Genomic DNA, 12,606 nt, shown 5'->3' on the forward strand with positions numbered 1-12,606 from the left:
CAAGAGCTGGTTTTGTCTGTCTGAATGTCAAGGAAACACAAAACTGCCTGAAAGTAAAAAAAAAAAAAAAAGACCTTTTGTAAAACAAAGACTTTTGATTTGATCAGACCTGTTTTTGTCTGTTTGACCAGTGCTCATACTTACCTGTGATCCATATTGGAGTGGAAGCCTTTTCACATCACAACACTTTGTGATCTCATCTGGCCACTTGAGACAAGAGCGCTGAAATAGCACCACAGTTATACTCTTTATTATATTTTTTATAATTTTTTTGGGTCAAATCTCAGTCTAATTTCCTCACGTCAACACCAAGTTGTTTTTGTTATTTTTACATGTGTTGCACCAGTGGACCTCATGTGTATGTGAATCATTTTGTCTTTCATAAAGACTCTCGCTAAAGGCTGGCCACTAGTCTGGCAAAATACAAGCTGTAATATCTGAAATGACAAAGCATTACATAAAAAAGAAAAATAAATGAAAAGGAAACGTTGCACATATTTATATTTCTAAAATATTTCAATAATTTATATTAAAGAGCACTATTTTTACAAACGTCAATGTGTTTTCCGTGAGTGTTACTTCACTGTTTGTTTCTTTGCCTCCCTCTCTTTTCTCTCTCTTACTCCACCGAGTCAATATTGACATAACTTATCGTAACGCATTGTTAAGGCAGACTGTATTCCAGCAATGCCTGGCCTCGCAACCAGATTACTGCCTGACAAATAGGATTTCCTCATGAAACAAAGCAGTGTTTATTCAGTCGGCAGGCTTTTAAAGAGCCGGACCGTCCCTGTACGAGCACACACACACACAGACATATATTCATCATAGGGTTAAAATCACTGCAATCATCACTTCTTGTTTTTTTCTGCTGGAGCATTGTGGGTAAATTCCAAAGGCATCATAGAACATATAGGAAGGGGCGTGGGCACCAATTTGTCCGACATGGTGCCCTGTAGATGTACACAACACACAGCAACAAAGGGATTCCAAGAAGCGTGCAGTTATGTTAACACACACACACACTTTGACACAGCAGTTACTGTGTCGAGAACTCACTTTGGGCTGGACCTAACTGGAAAGGAATGCAGCCGGGCTTTATACATCCTGCCCGAGGGCCTGAGTGAGGATGATGTCCTCTAGAGAGAGAGAAAGTGTGTGTGTGTGTGTGTGTGTGTGTGTGTGTGTGTGTGTGTGTGTGTGTGTGTGTGTGTGTGTGTGTGTGTGTGTGTGTGTGTTTGAGGTCAAATAGGTGAAAGGGTCCACGTGGAAGAGATTCATGACGGTCTGTGGTTTTAGCGTGCAGCTAATGCAGAGTGTGTTTGTGTGTGTAGATCGTTGTTGGTAAAATTAAGCAGGAGGTGAGTTTCTTCACTGCAGTATTCCTCACACACACACACACACACACAGTTCCCATTCCCTGCATACCTTGTGTTCTATCTGAGGCTGGCTTCCAGGAAATGGGGCACTTTAATTGAGTTGAGTTTTTTACGGCTTGACTGGTGATGGTGGGTGTACGTACAAGAGAGTAAGAGCGAATGAGGTGTCTGTGTGTGTGTGTGTGTGTGTCTGTGAGAGAAAGCGAGAGACGGGGGATGCCACCTGAAGAGACTAGAATTGAAAAAGGAGGCAGAAAGAGCATCGATTTCAGCTCAGAAATTTGATGTGAAACTAAATTATATATATATATATATATACATTACATCATTCACCACACACACACACATATATACGTCAGCCACAGACCTCTTAGGAAGTGAATGAGAGGACAATGTTTAACAACTGTTTTTACAGCTGACCTCACAGTTCCAATAACTCAAAAGCCAAGTTTCCCTATTTTGCGATAACACTTACAGGAAAAAAAAAGTGTGTTGAAAGTTGCTGTTTGTACACTTTGTGTGTGTGTGTCTGACACTACTTCTTCATGGGAGGAGGACTGAGAGGGCCATTATAGACACAAAAACATGACGTCATTCAAACAGCAACGAGAGAGCCTTCTTCCCAAAATCCAACCAGAATAATCCAGTTTTACACACAAACACATTGTCTAAATAAGCCAGCTCGGCTCACTATGACTCACTGTGTTCCCCACAGTTGCCTGGTTAGCGGGGCTGGAATATTTTTTGCCTGCATCCTCCGCTCCTCTCGTGAATCTCACACACTCACAGAAAGTCTTTCCACCATGATTCATTTTTTTCCGGGTAATGACTTGCCGTGGTCCTGTGCTCGACGGTTTGTCAACAGTGTCCCCGGGGCCAAGCACAACACCCTGAAACAACTGAGCTCGGTTGGGTGTTTTTTTTTGTGGTTTTTAACAATCAAAACATTCAGTGTGGACACTGCCCTCTCGTGAACTTTCAACAATGTGTTTTAATGCAACACAAGGAAATGTGAAGCAAGTTGAGCATGCGAGGAAAATGTTTTCAAAGTGACTAAGATTCTTGCAGTCTGATTAAAATCTAAGCGTTGTTAACAGTTTATGTTTTCTTTTCATTTTTGACCTCATGCCAATGTCAACGGTGTCAAGCCTGAAAGGTGGAAAGAATATTAAAGGGTTAGGAGCATGCCCTGCAACGAGCAATCCACAGTGGTCTTCCAGGAAGGAGCTCCAGTTTGCTGATTATTTCTTCCAGGAAGGCCTTTTTTTTTTTTTTTTTTTTTTTTTTTTTTTTGTTTGGCTGATCTGCGCTTATAGGAAAGACGTTTGGTTGGCCCATCAGCTTGAGTATTGTCACAGCCGCTTCTGATAAAGCCAGATCAGCTTCCAGGAAACCAGAGAGTTACCCTCCAGCATTCCATCATTCCTCCGCCATCACTGCGCGGAGAGAAAGAGAGGGAGCAGGAGGGGTAAAACAGGGACACGGATCAATAAAAAACACATGAGAAGCATACAGATGCACTCAGGAATGTCTGCATGTATGCAGACATACATGCAGACATTGACCAGCTAAATGTGACAGATTAAAACCGCAATATGTTTCTAAGCTGACTGCACCACCATCCCCCCTACACACACACACACACACACACACGCGCACACACACACACACACTGCAGCATTTGAAACTAATTGCAGAGAACTAAAAAACATTTCCCGTAACACCTGGACAACCTGGCGGATGGGTGAGCCTCCGCTGTCGAGAACAAAAAGACCTGCGATGACCTGAAACGTACAAAGAGATGTTGCAAGAGGCGGTTGTGAGGCACGCTGTGGTAGACACAGTCGCATTGTTTTATAGGAGGTGGATTTTTTTGTTTTTTGCTGCTGTTTTTGCTCTCCATTCACAGCTGTGCGTATATAGCGGGAACGGCCAGATGCCAAATGGCTTACTGTAACGGCATGGACTCAGACCAAACCCTCCAACACTCTCAGGTGTCACTCTGTCCCCTCAGCCAGCAAACGGGGCTGCACCATATTTGAACTTGACACTGCAGCAGACACATGCACATGCTTAAGAGCACTGGCTTATGCACATACATATGTGGTGAGTATGGTTTTTTTTTTTTGGTCATGAGTCATTGTCAACGCCCATGAGTTACCTACCGTGGTGGAGGAAATATTCAAAGGCAACTTTAGGAAAATGCAAGTGTTAGAATGAGAAGATGCTGCATTCACAATTTAACTTTGGTAAAAGTTCTTAGCAGGAAAATCTACTCAAGTAACAAAAGTAAAAGTACTCATTGACAGAGAAGTTCAGTTTCAGTGTTGAATAAAATTGACACTTGCATCTCCAGTTTTGGGCAATTTTATTCTTCAGTTGATAAAAGAACAAAAAAAAAAAGAAGGTCTGCGCTCCCCGAGTCATATTTGTGACCAAGTTTGAAGTTCATTCTTAACTTTGGAAGTTTGTACTCAAGTTCCACTTACTATCTTTTTGTAGAGCTTTCAACCACGTCTGCAGGTCGTCCTAAGCAGATGGTGTTTATTAACTCCATACAGGTCTCACAGTCTTCTTAATGGAGTTAAACCCTCACACTGAGACAGTGAGATGCAGTTGAAAGCTCCAGGAAAAGGATATGAAGTGGATTCAAATGTGATTTACTAAATATGAAGCATCCGGCCAAGTTAGCTTAAAAAAACTCTTTATTTCAGTGTTCATATACACACACAGGTAAATACATGAAATTTAACCTCTGTATTTAACCCATCCAAAGCGCCGTAAAGTGCCTGAGCGGATCACATTCATCCTCTGAGGACCATAAATGTCTGAACAAAATGTTCAGGCAATCCATCGAATAGTTGATGAACTATTTTGCTAAAAAAACTAGATTTTCAGCCGCATGGTGCCGCTAGAGGAGAAGTCAGGGGATAATCAAAGTCTGTGAGATTCATCATGGGGACAATGAATATCTGTACGTAATTTCATGACAATTCACTGAATAGTTGTCGGGATATTTCAGTCTGAACCAAAGTGGTTTCCATCTGAAATGTTATTTAAAAAAGTAAAAGAAAACACCTGCATCTTTATACTTACATTGGTTACTTCCACTTCTGTTTAGCTGCCTTTCAACATGCGCATACACACACACACACACTCACACACACACACACACACACACACACACACACACACACACACACACACACACACACACACACACACACACACACAGAAACACACAGACCAAGTCAATATTACTAACAAGTGTATGAAAGCAGTAGGGAAAGTGTGGGAGGGTGTCCGTCTCTGGCTGTGAGTCACTTACATAAGAAGGAGGAGACTAACTTTAAAGAGGCTGCCGTGCTCTTGGCGTTTCTTTATCAATACTCTTCCATTGTGGCTTCCACATTTGATAAAATCATGAACTGACTCGTTCCCTCCCTGAAGCTACAGATGCAGCACCAGCTGAAGATCAGAGTCAGATAAAAACCTGGAATCTAAACAATCTCATGACTTAAAACCAAAACAGCTTCCTGGGTTTTGTTTCAAATCGTGCACTATTTGAAAAAGGTTTTCGCTGCAAATTAAAACCGACAGAGGTCTTCAATTTAAACTGGAGGTTTTGAATATGAACAGCGGCACTTTTCTGCCAATAACTGGCAGACTGCACTGTTTCGTCTCAACAAGAATCCGATTGGATTAAACCAGCCTCAATGCTGAGCCCCCTGCACCGAGTCCTTTCAGTCATTGACCTGCCACTGTACGAATCTCCCAATATAAAACAATTGGCCCTTCACAGGCTCAGTGTGTTTGTGTTTACTTAAAGGTGCAGTGTGTAGGATCTGGGGGCATCTAGCAGGGAGGATACAGTTTGAAATGAAACTTCTCCCGTGTGCTAAGCGTGTAGTAGAACTACACTGGCCGACACGAAAACGTGAAAACGTGAATGTCCCTAACTAGAGCCGGTGTTTGGTTTGTCCGTTATGGGCTACTGTAGAAACATGGCAGCCGGTTCCATGAACCCGCTTTGTATGTAGATACAAATGGCTCATTCTAAGATAACAGGAACAAAACAATTATTATTTTCAAATGAATACATGTTAAATAAACCATACTGACTCATATTATATTACATTTCCGCCAATAGATCCCCTTTAAATGCTTCACTCTGTTCCTTCAGGCTGGTCGCATTCAGCATTCATAGCTACACCTACGAAAATGTAGTAGGCCGTAATTCATAGATATCCCACAAAATGATTTCGTAAGTTATCCACGTAATCACAAACGAGGAAGTATAAAGATCGCGAAAATGAAAAGTCAACGTTGATTTATTCGTCACGTAATTTGTGCGATAGTTACGGCACTTCCATCTTAACACAAACAACAAACTTTTCCAAAACTTAACTAAGTTGTTTTGTTGTTAAAAAGACCATTTACATGTAACGAGCGTAAATTGACACGTGTTGCTGACTTTTGCAGGAAAACGCACTAAAAATGAGGAATAACTTTTCGGAAGATATCATCCTGAGAATTGGTTGGTTCCTTTCAGTGATTATCATAACATCCCTCATTAAAAACTAATAATTGCTCGAATTAAATACTCCATTCTCTGCAATAGGCGGCATTTAGACACATAAACACAAACCATCTCCCTATTTTTGAATGTGAAGGATCACATTTGTTCCAGAAAGAAGAAAACAGGGGGTCCGTTGTGTGTGTGTGTGTGTGTGTGTGTGTGTGTGTGTGTGTGTGTGTGTGTGTGTGTGTGTGTGCGTGCGCGCGCCAAGCAGTGAATGCAAGAGCCAATCAAAGAGCTGCATGGACACTGAGCCCCACAAGTACTGCTGGTTGTAGGGCTCAGCTTCAGAGAAGTCACATGACTTCCCAGAGAGAAAGAGAGCGAGAGAGAGAGAGAGAGAGAGAGAGAGAGAGAGAGAGAGAGAGAGAGAGAGAGAGAGAGAGAGAGAGAGAGAGAGAGTGAGAGGGAGGGAGAGGAGTGGGCAATGTGGGAAAGGAGGATGAAGAAGAGGAAGAGGGAAAAAAGGGTCAACAGGGTGACAGGATCGCTGCGAGGGGTGAACTGAAGGTCTGGTAAATGAATGGAGGAGAAAGGAGGTAAAAAAAAGAAAAAAAGAGAGATGCCACTGTTCTCGGAAGTGAAATCGTACAAACGGATGATGGTCTGTAATTACAGCTGAATGAAGAGAACGAGAACTGACTGAGTGAGAGAGGAGAAGTCAGCGAGTGGATGAATGAAGGACGAGATGAATGAGTGCACACAGGCAACAGTGGGTGCAGTTGATTACTGCAGCGGGTGATCTTGATGGTCTAGTTAACTCTGCCTCATACTGTCATGCAATAACCACATCGCTTCAAGGGACAGTTCACCCAAACATATGTAAGTGGTAGATGATTAATGCGCAGAGGCTCTGAATGTTAGGCTGCACTGGAAGTGATTTAAATTAAGTTTGAGCACTCAAAGCCTTTTACAATGGCAATTTTCTGAATACTATACTCTATAATTTTTTCATTGGGACTATTCATTTGGAAGATTAATGAGAAGTCAGTGATTTTACAGAAGTTATTTGTCAATACCCAGGATGACAAACGAAACTCCATTCTCTTCCATAGAATCGGGGCGGAGACAGGAGAATACCTTAAACCTTTGTCAACCCGTAGGCCCCTCAGGTCCAATGACGGGAAATCTTAAAACTACAGCATACAATGATACTTCAGAGTGTGCTTCCATCTTTGTTGCAACAGTTTGGGGGAAGGCACTTTCCTGTTTCAACATGACAATGCTCACATTGTACAAAGTGAGGTCCCATGATGGTTGTGGGAGAACTTGACTGACCTGCACAAAGCTCTCTGACCTCAAGCCCATCAAACACCTTTTAGATGAACTGGGACGATGTTGGCAAGCCTTGCGTTGTCACACTCACTGATGCTCGTGAGGCTTGAAACAACACATTTTGTTTTATAAGCATTTCCTTATATTCAATTCTGTAGCTGACAGGACCCCATGTGTAGTGACATAAACATCGGGGTGATGTGGTCTGACCGTTTGGTCCCTGTAAGATCTCTGGCAGCAGCATTTTGAATGGGCTGAAGCTTTTTGAAGGTCTTTTTTGGGAACCCTGTCAAGGGATCAGAAGATCAAACGATTGCAGCTGTCAATCCCGCGAGCAATAAAAGTGTGAATGAGCTTTTGGCACGGCCCCTGATATTATGGGAAAAGCTGATCTTGTAACAGCTTTTATGAGTCAACTATAACGCCAAGGGGCAGCCACGTCTCCTAAAAGTTATGTTCACGAAACTGCATTGTGAAATACGTTTCGAGGGGAAAGTATTTCGACATATCACCAATAATAATGAGTCACAAAACGCAGGGCTTTGACCCAGGACACTGCCGTTCATGTCAATATCAATTTAACCACATGTTTGATGGGTTTGAGGAAAGAGGGTGTTGCACTGTTTAGCTTGTAAAGCCCCTTGAGGCAATATTGTGATTTGTGATAATGGGCTAAAATTTACTTGGGATATGTGTGCAATGTTTAGTCATCCACATACTTTTGGCCGTAAAGTGGCAAAGAACTAATCAGATTCAGCTTCCCTTGCATCTTAAGCGCAATGTGTGTGTGTGTGTGTGTGTGTGTGTGTGTGTGTGTGTGTGTGTGTGTGTGTGTGTGTGTGTGTGTGTGTGTGTGTGTGTGTGTGAAATAAAGCTTGTCCACATGGTCCATGACATATGAACAGGGGGGGATTTAAATGTGAAACAGATGTTGCTCTTGTTTCGCAGGCACTGATGTCGACACCTTTGGACTGTGTGTGTGTGTGTGTGCGTGACAAACCTCATTTGAGGGAAGGCTTCCCATAAACACCTGTTTTGTTCCGGTTAATAGCTTTCGTCATGGTGAAGAAATGATGGCCTCAGTGAAAGAGAGAGAGAGAGAGAGAGAGAGAGAGAGAGAGAGAGAGAGAGAGAGAGAGAGAGAGAGAGAGAGAGAGAGAGAGAGAGAGAAGGGGGGGTCACCTCCATTCCCCTCCTTCTGTGAAAGAGAAGAGCTCGTGTGGGATGAACACATTCGTTTATTCATTCGGCCCGTCTATTTTCAGCCCAGTGGGTTTATGGTTATTGGAAAGGCGTTGCCGTCTCGTTCCTTCCCAGAAGGAGTCAATATTTCTCCCTCTCCTTCATTTCTCCCTCTCTGCTTCTTTTTTTTTTCCTCTCTCTAATTCAATATTTTCTCCAAAACACCAGTCTCCCGTCTCCACACAGAGGCGAGGAATGCTGGAAGGCATCTGAGAGAAACAAAACACGCAGGCGTACGCGCACACACACAGACAAGAGTGTGAGGTTACAGAAGCAAACCGGGATCCCGGAAAAAAACTCCTCCTCAGGTCGTCTCCCACTCTCAGCGCCCCCATCGCCGCTCCGCGTTGCTTACATCTTTATCTCTCTCCGTTCACGGCTCTTGTGGGGCTCTCGTGACCGACTGTGGCCTTTTTTTACGACGCTGATGTTTGCTAATGACTTTTAATGACGACTTGTTATGGCTCGTAAAACCCGGCTCTGTTACTGGCAATATCAGCTTTAACTACAGTGTGGTGCGGTCCTGATAACACACACTGGGACTTTTATCGAGTGATTAACATCGGACAAGACAGCATGAGTAGATGAGCGCGAGTGGGAAATGTGTGTGAAGGGAGATGGGAATGTAGTCGTAGCACTTGTGGGTCAGAAAGAAAAAAGTGAGTAGACGGAGGTGGGAGTCGTTTTGTAATGAGTGCAACTCCCTCGACGCTATGCTGCGTTCACACCGGTCGCGTTGATTTTTTGACGCGCGTCGAGATTACATACAAAGTCGATGCACAGACGCGATGAGACTGGCGCGCCGCGATTTTGCGGAGTCCCTTTTGTCGGTTTATTTTCCGTTGAATCACAGCCAAATCTGTTTATTTAGTGTTCCTACAGCCAGGGGCGGACTGGCCATCGGGGATACCGGGGGAATCCCCGGTAGGCCGACGGGGTTTGGGCCGGTCTCTGACATCGCCGGCCCCGACTATATTATATGCTTCACAGAACACGTTCAATTGACTCTAATACCGAAAGTCAATAATCAGTGAAAACTGTATCAACAGTATAGACTGACATTATACTACTCCTCGCGATCTGAGACGCCATAGCACGGCTGGACATTACGGTGCTTTTAAAAACTTTTCTCCATAACCGCGGTCTGCGCCGTGCGCTCGTGCCGGGCGACGGTCGGGGCGGGGCCGGCGAAATACAGGGGCGGCTCGACTGTCACGGCGTCCATGAATCGAGGACTTCTTACTGGAACTGGAACGATGTACTGGGATTAAATTCTTTGTCAACAAAGAATTTGGTAAGTGACAAACTGCGTTTGTTTTTTTACATCTGCAGTAACGTTTTTATGAATAATATTTGATGGCTCGTGCTCTTGTGTGGTGGAATGTGTGGATCCGCTGCAGGTCTGCTGGATTGATGTGCTTTGTTGTCATATGAATATATGTGACTGGTTCTTATGACTTTGTGGCTGTCATTGTGTTAATTACGTTGATTTGACCATGCGTTGTCAGTTATTGACGTAGCGTCCCGTCACGGATTCATGTATCTGCAGCTTGCGTCACTCGCTCAGAGACAAGCCGTTTTGAGTGCGAGCTAGCAGCATGGCACCGGTACCAAAACGTAAATCCTTTAAAGGTGGAGCTGAAAAGCTCAGGGAGAAAAAGAAGAGATATCTGGAGGAAGGTGCATCAAAATATTTAAAAATCTCTGACTTATTTGGGAAACCACCGACTGGTGACAGTGTTATGATGGTAAGTTGTGGCATTGACTTGGCCAATGTTAGCTTGCTTTTCACAGATGAGGTAGTGTTCGGCTACAAGCTAGCCTAGCTAACGTTAGCTAGATAAATGATAAATGTCCAAAATTGAGACCGTTATGATCTGGTCAAATAAGCAAGCTGGCGCTGTTCGCATCATCGAGATTATCTAATTTAACATGTTAGCCGTAGTTACTTGCTTACAATCGATGAGCAAGCTATCCATGGTGGTAGTTGTAAAGAGGGCAATCTTATCATTTCTAATCATTTATGTCAAATAATGTTTAAGTTAACCAGCTCTCAACAGCACCTGGAGGCTTTTATGTTGATGGCTACTCAGACAGATGTTTTGCAGATGCTGGACAGTGAGAAAATCATAGACGGTGTTGCAGAAAAGAGTGGGCTGCTGCAAAAACTACTCGTGTAGTGAGGTAATAATAACACATGAGTATACTGATATTGTTTTTTATTACTATGTGACTATAATGCACCTGGGCTGGCAGAGTTAGTTTAGGTTCTGTTACTTAACTTATTGTTTTGTTATGCACCTTCAACACCCCTACACACACACACACACACACAATCACACACCCAGCATGCAACACTACTGATACCACTGATGTTCACACCCCATCGTATGTTCTGTTCATTTCAATATAGTTCAAACTAATTCTACCCTCTGATTCCAGTTTCTTTATTGTGTGGTCTTTCTCTGCTGACATTCATTCCTTAAGGCTCTGTAGTTATACGTATAACCATCTGATACTAGCCCAAAGTTCAGCATATTCATCGAGCAAACTACTACCTTGGAGTATTATTTTATTCAATGTGTCCATCCAGGCAAATTGGTGGATCCAAATGTTATAAAAAAAAACATATATGATGTAATTTCTTTGTAATCATCGAAAATAATGTTAAGTGTATGGGTATTTTTCCAAGTAGGCCACTGACATCGATACGTGCGATGCATTGAGTGGGCCGGTCTGACAGTAAACTCCCGGGCCACTTTTTTCCCCCAGTCCGCCCCTGCCTACAGCTGTAGTAAACAGCGACCGGTGGCTTGCTAGACAGTGAATACAGCTCGATACAATCCACGGAGCTCCTCTGAACAATATTATGAACCAGACATGACGGCGTTTGGCATTCCGATGTTTGAGGGACTTCCACAACACGTACAAAGCAGCAATTGTCCTTATTCCTTTCACGGTTGACAGCGGAAAGAAATGGCGGCCAGGTGAACGGCTTCCATTCGATAAACCACGCCCCCTCTCCGGCGCTACGCGATTTTGCCGCGTTTGGTGTGAACACGACCGGCAGCGCGTTGGACGCGATTTTGGAGTGCGTCAAAAAATCAACCGGTGTGAACGCAGCATAAGGCCACGGTAGATACAATCCCACAAGCCTTCGCCTCCAAATATTGACTAGGACCCGGAGACACGAGGGAGCTGGGGCTTTATTGCCGATAAAAATAGAGTTAACTGCCGGATATAACCAGTTCAGTTTGGGCCCGAGCCCATGGCCCCAATCATTTCATGTGTGTGTGTGTGTATAGGGGAGGTGCTGATTTTGCGGACATGCTTTCACCTCCTTTCTCACTCTCTATTAATAAGGAAATGGATGATGGCTGACAGCGCGGGGATAAAGGTCAAGCCAAAAGCAGGTGTGCGACCCCTGAAGAATTTGAGGGTGTCTCAGTTATCTCAGCGCATTCGTGGTCACAACACAGTGTAAACACATCATACACACATCATACACACACTACACACTGGAGCTTGGAGATGACCTGATGAGAAGATACAAGGCTGTTGATGGTAAGACCCAAAGTAACTCACTTAGTTGAGAATTACAGGAACTAACATTACTTTTTAAGGCCCTGTTCCAGAACAAAAAGGAAATCCTCTCATTTTTGTCTTGATAGGATGAGCTAGCCCAGGCTAGTCTGACAGGATGACACTTCTTCTTATCCTGTGAGAATAGAGACTTTTACAACAATGTTTGTATGGAGACAGAAGTCTCAGTGCAGCGGTAGCTGATCTTTTTTTATTGTCTGATCGTCTGGTCTTAACGTCACATGTTCACCACCAAGCCATTTGCATTTGTTCCCAAATTCAGTGTTTTGTTTTAATCTAGCTGAATTCTGTTTTGTAAGATTCAAGCCCATTTGTCAAAAAGTGTCTCATCATGTGATAGATGAATACAAATTCAACATTTCACAATAAAATATTCAAAATGTTATGAATGTCAATGAATCTGACTACATTGCACCATTTTTCTATGATCAAAGGATCTACTTTAATAGTCTACAGTTAAGAAACAAAACATTCCATCCTTTTAAAAGATAAAGTGCTCTAAATTTAGCTGAAGATTCATGGTTGAAA

Source organism: Melanostigma gelatinosum, assembly GCF_949748355.1.
Source record: "Melanostigma gelatinosum genome assembly, chromosome: 21".
NCBI lineage: Eukaryota > Metazoa > Chordata > Actinopteri > Perciformes > Zoarcidae > Melanostigma > Melanostigma gelatinosum.